The following is a 6,405-nucleotide window of genomic DNA, read 5'->3' as shown; positions in this document are numbered from 1 at the left end:
TGAATCAGAGCTAATCCATGTTGAACAACAGTTGAAAGTAGTACTTAAAATAGAAAGGGCGGAAAATGTATTTCGGAGCAAAACTCCATCACTAAGAATAGCTTGATAGTAATGTAATTCTGAAAATACCGACACCTCCATCACTCAGGATAACGGCAGCAGGTGATAAAAATGTGGATGCACGAAAATGTTACACACGGTTTTTATTTAAGTCACGTAACATCCTAACGTGTCTGTCTTCACAATAGGTCACCAGCAGCTGCCATTTCAATGGCTTTTTTCACTCAGCGCTGGAAGATCTGGACAGTAAAATGCATATGTCAGGATGCTCCTCATTGACTTAGTTCAGCATTCAACAATATCACCCCTCAAAATTAATCTGTAAGCTTCAAGTCCTAGGCCTCAATACCTTCTTGTGCAACTAGATCTTCGATTTCCTCACTTGCAGACTCCAGGCAGTTTCGGATCATCAACATCTCCTCCACAATCGCCATCAGCACAGGCGCACCACAAGGCTGTGTGCTTAGCCCCCTGCTCTCGCTTAATATTTGTGACTGTGAGGTTAAGCACAGCTCCAATGCCATACTTAGAGTTCCTGACGACACTACTGTTGTGAATTAAAGGTGGTGATGAATCAGCATATAGGAGGGAGACTGAAAATCTGGCTCGCTCTCTCTCAATGTCAGTGAAACAAGGAGCTGATGATTGACTACAGGACTACATTGACTAATACTTTGTATAGTGACTTTGGAATGATACCAGTTGGAGATGCTACTATTGGGATAAGGTATACCCTGATCATATTCCATAGTCCTTCAATTTCCTCTTTTAATTCAGCATACTTCTAGTGTTTTCACTTATTAATTTCTGTATGTTGTAAGTTGCTCTTACTTTTTTTATCCTGTAATTTTATATCCGGATGGTTATTATGGATTGGCCCATCTGTAATAATGGATCAGTCATAATAACATTTTTAGAATTCTGACTCTAAAACTGGATCTGGCATGTATTTATAGTAAGGTAGGGTGTCTTTTATGAGTTTGTATTTTAAAGCAAGATTCTGGTGAATGACGTTTGCCACTTGATTGTGTTTGTGTCGGTAATCAGATTGAGTTAAACTGCTGTAGGATCCTGTAATGTGTTAGATTGTTTCTAGTTCCCTTGGCATTTTTTGCATTTGTCATCTTCAATTTGTCTTTTATTATGTATTTTTGATAGTTTTTTTCTGTTAACCATCTCATCCTGTTTCTGGGAAAAGAACTACAACTCTGAGCTGGGTGTTCAACACCTCCTTATCAACATCTACTATGATCAGATCATGGCGATGTCTTTCATGGAGGATCATGCTCTTCCATTGGTTAACTTTTTCTTCTTTAGTAATAATTTCTTCATTTTTCTGGGTTGTGCTTTCATTTTAAGTTTAGTGGTGTGTACTTCTTATCAGAATTACATATGCTTGCATGGGGTGCTGAATCCTGAATAATAAATTATCAAAAAATACCAACAGATCAACATGATAAATGCATGAAATATCAAGAGAACCAGAAACAATCCAACACATTACACAATCCTGCAGTAGTTTAAATCAATGGACTACTGATAATTATTATATTATAACAATACAGTCCCACACGGGACGGTTGGCTCCATCCCTGTTTACACTTTGCACTTTCAATACAAGAGTCATGTCATCTGCAGAAATTCTCTGATGACTCAGCAATAGTTGGGTGTATAAATGGATGATGAGAGGATGAATACAGGGCCCTGGTGGAGGACTTTGTCAAATGGTGCAAGCTGAATCATCTGCAGCTCAACATTAGTAAGTCAAAAGAGATGGTAATGGACATTAGGATGATTAAGCCTGCATTGCTCACTGTTACTGTTGATCTCAAGTACATGGATGTGGTGAAGACCTACAAGTACCAGGGGCTGCACCTAGATGACAGACATGAGTGCAGCACCAACACAGAGGCTGTGTACTAGAAGGGCCAGAGTCACCTCTACTTCCTGAGAAGACTGAAGTCCTTTGGAGTATTCAGGCCTTTCCTTCACATGTTCTACCAGTCTGTTGTTGCCAGCACAATCTTTTATGTTATGGCGTGCTCGGACAATGGCATCAACACAGGTGAAGCCAACAGGCTCAATAAACTGATTAGACTGACTGGCTCTGTTATAGGAGTCAAACTGGACACACTGGAGGCTGTATTAGGACCAAGGACCCTATGGAAAATCCTGACAAATCTGGACAATATTTCTTGCCCTCTGCATGCCACCTTGGCTGAACAAAGGAGCACTTTTAGTAATAGACTAAGACAATTGCGCTTCTCCAAAGAGCGCTATATGAGGTCATTCTTACCTGGGCCATTAAGCTCTATAATGAGTCAATCTATAGCCGGGGAAATGATGACCCCCTTTTGTTGGACTGCTTGTAGTAACTTGTATTATTTTTTATTCTTTCAACTTCTCTTCTAATACTAACATATGTGCATTTGTAATGATACAGTGACACTGTAATTTCCTTTGCAATCAATAAAGTACCTATCTAATTATTATCCTTACAACAAATAGCAAATCAACATAAAGTGATAACTAATGTTTGGCACAGCATTGTTAGCCAAAGGGCCTGTATTGTGCTGTATGTTTTCTATGTTTCTAAAAAATACTTAATCTCTATGGACATGTTAAACCAAGGAATACATGAAGTTGCACAAGAGCCAGAAAGAAACCAATCTGAAGACAATGACGATGCTATACAAGAAAATAACGAAGATGCTATACCCCCCCACAATGAATGAAAATAGAATTACCTCAACACTGCTCCACAACCTGATGGCAATAGCAACAACTTAAATGTACAGCCTCCACAGAATGCTGCTGACAAAGTTGAGCTTACAGAAAAAACTATCTTAACATTTAACATCACACTAAGAGAATACATGGGCACCAACCCAACAGAAAGACCTTATATATCAAAACAAATATGCAAAGATGTTAATACTCTGAACAATATTACCACAATATTTAGAAAAAATTGAAACATTTGAAGAACTGCACATAATAACATCACACGATAGCATTAAGATCAATTATCATTAACACATTATTAGCAAACCAAAACTGATAAATGAAATCAGAACACCAAAATGGCAGAAGGGATTAAGAAACAAAATTGAAACCTTAAGAGCAGAAATAGCCTGCCTAACATAGTATAAAATGGATGACCTGAGTAAGAAAGTTCAGAGAAAAGATCAGAAAATACTAAGGAAATATAAAGTCCACACAAAATATGACAAATATACAAAATATAACAAAAGCTTTGTAGAATTTATACACTAAAACAAAACAAAAGCTTGGTGCATACAAAGCCAGACTCAATAGATATATGACATGCAACAGATAAAGAAAACAGAATTATCAGTTCAAGAAAAATGAAGGTGGTTTATACAGAACATTGAAACTAAATTCAATGCATGAAAATGTTACTAACAGAATTACCAACAAACACCGAGATAATGAACTTTTGGTCTAATATCTGGTCAAACAGATACACAATCAAGAAGCAAGTTGGATTAGGAAGAAGAAAGAAAACACACACACATTTGAAGGCATGCAAACATCTGAAGTTAAAATGGACATGGTAAAAAAGGTTATAAAAATACCCACAATTGGAAAAGTTTTAGCAGTAATAATATTCATTATTATTGGTATAACAATGTACTTGTCTTCTTCCGTTAATACATGTCAACAACTTTCTTAAAAATGCTGAAAAGGTGCCCGGATTTTTGAAAGTAAAATATATCCTTCATCTAAAGGAGAAATCACAAATAACACAACAAAATATCATCCTATTACTTGTTTACAAACTACATACAAATTTGTAACATCATGCATCTCACAACTAATCACCACAATATACTTACAGAAGAGCAGAAAGGGCGCCATAAGTGTATGAAAGGATGTAAAGAACATCCGATAATAGATTCTGCAATTCTAAATCAAGCCCGGAGGAAAAGCAGAAATATTCCATGTTGCTATATTGACTACCAAAAAGCATTTGATTCTGTCCCACACTCATGGTTAATATAAGTTCTTAATATACTATAATATATTACATATAAACTACACCCATGACTTGTGAAAATCTTGTAACATCTGATGAAGCTTTGGTGTACTATAATCACTATCTATTTGCAACTAAGGAAGAACAGCCACCATATCAAAATAAACCATGGCAATTTTCAGGGTGACTCTCTAAGCCCACTATGATTTTGTCTAGTTTTAAACTGCTCTCTAATTTACTGAAACAGACATTAATATGGTATCAAATCAAAAACAAACGAATTATACCTTGACACACCTTCTATACATGGACGATCTGAAAGTATACGGTCCTTCATCAGTTAAGCTAAAGCAATTAATTCAAATAGTAGAACTAATTTCAAAAGAAATAAACATGAACTTTGGACTAGATAAGTGCAGAACATTAAACATAAAGAAAGGTGCAATATAGCTAGTAGTAGAATATAAAACAGAGCAGCAGCATGACGCAATGCAACTGCTTCAACACGCTAGGCGAGCATATGTCACTCTGATAAGAAGTACACACCACTGAACTTATATGAAAGCACAACGAAAAAAAAAATTCACTATAGAAGAAAAAGTTAACCAATGGAAGAGCATGACTCTCCATGGAAGACATCCCCATGATCTTGGGCATACTGGATATCAACTAAGTATGGAACACCTGGCTCAGAGTTGAAGACCCCTTCCCAGCAACAGGGTTTCCTTGTGGCAATACAGGACCAGGTAGGTGGTTAACACAAAAAGATCAAAAATATATAATAAAAGACCAACAAATTGAAAATGTCACATTACAGGATCCTGCAGAAATTTAACTCAAGTCTGATTACTTACACAGGTACAATCAATAGGCAAATATCACCCACCAAAATCTTACTTTAAAAATCAAACTCATAAAAGACACTATACCTTATTATGAATACAAACTGATCTAATTTTAGCATCAGAGTCCTACAAATTATATTATGACCAATCCATTATTACAGATAGGATAATCCATATAAACCATCCAGATATAATATTACAGGATAAACAAGTAACTTACTTAATTGATACGTATAGCCATTCCAAACACACACAACATACAGAAATCAATAAGTGAAAAACACCTGAAAAATGCTGACTTTAAAAGTGGAAATTAAAACCTCTGGAACATTGTCCTAATAGAAATATCTATAATCACTATCATTCTAATGTCACCTCACAATAGCATTAAACAATTAGGCCTACTCAGCAATATGTATGTTAATCTTCAGAAAGCCACAATACTATTAAACACCACTAGATTTTTTTACCACTAGGATAGTTCAAAAGATCTTAGCAATTGAGAACTGAGTGTGCTGCCCGTACCTAAGGTTTTACCAGCTTGAGCAGAGAGAGAAAAAATATTATTATTGTATTTGCGCAGTTTGTTGTCCTTTGCACATTGGCTGTTTGTCCGTCTTGTTGTGTGGGGTCTTTAATAGATTCTATTGTATTTCTTTATATTTACTGTGAATGCCCGCAAGAAAATTAATCTCAAAGATGTATATGCACTTTGATAACAAAGTTACTTTCAACTTTCAAATATATCAACCTTCCTTTATCTTCATTGGATCTAAGTGTTGGAACTACAGTGCAACACCTTTAGCAGAATGATTGCAATTTTTGTCCTGATGAAGGGTTTGGCCCGAAACGTCGACTTTTCATTATTTTCATAGATGTTACCTGATCTGCTGAGTTTCCTCCAGCATTTTGAGTGTGTTGCTCTGAATTTCCAGTGTCCGCAGAATCTCTTGTGATTTGCAGTTTTTCGTGGCAGCTCATATCCCTCTTCATGAGAGTAATTGATTGGCCTTGAGACTGATGCCCACATCACGAGAAATTAATGGGGAAAAAAGCTGCTTGGGGTGCGAAATATCTGAACAAATACTAGAATCTCCGCACCATCAAAAATCAGATGCCTCATATACCACAGTTAAGTCGTTCTAATATAGCCGCTCAGAGCCCGGCTAGCTCAGTCGGTAGAGCATGGGACTCTTAATCCCAGGGTCGTGGGTTCGAGCCCCACGTTGGGCGTTAAGGTTTTAAAAAAATGTTCAACCTACTTTTTATAAAAACTTATTTGGCATTTGAATAAAAAGTCTCAAAATATGAAACACATTGATCACATCCTTCATATACAAAGACGACGATTGTGTCCGGGCAGTGAAAACAAAATATGAATTCCTCTCTTCCCACTAGCCCTGGATCGAAGTTCATCGAAAACACCAGAATGAAAATCTAATGCACGTCACACAGATAGTTATTGCTTTCAGCGACTTGTGTTACTTGTGAAGTGGGTTG

At 36.5% G+C, this 6,405-nt stretch overlaps 1 non-coding gene across 1 annotated transcript; it reads left to right on the top strand.

The window, feature by feature from the left end:
* Positions 1 to 6,065: 6,065 nt before the first annotated feature.
* Positions 6,066 to 6,138, top strand: trnak-cuu (transfer RNA lysine (anticodon CUU)). Its single transcript has one exon. It is a non-coding gene; the product is annotated as a tRNA-Lys (tRNA).
* Positions 6,139 to 6,405: the final 267 nt, after the last annotated feature.

Source organism: Hemitrygon akajei, chromosome 3 (genome assembly GCF_048418815.1).
Source record: "Hemitrygon akajei chromosome 3, sHemAka1.3, whole genome shotgun sequence".
NCBI classification, from domain to species: Eukaryota; Metazoa; Chordata; class Chondrichthyes; order Myliobatiformes; family Dasyatidae; genus Hemitrygon; species Hemitrygon akajei.
This window is presented reverse-complemented; position numbering and strand designations above follow the sequence as displayed.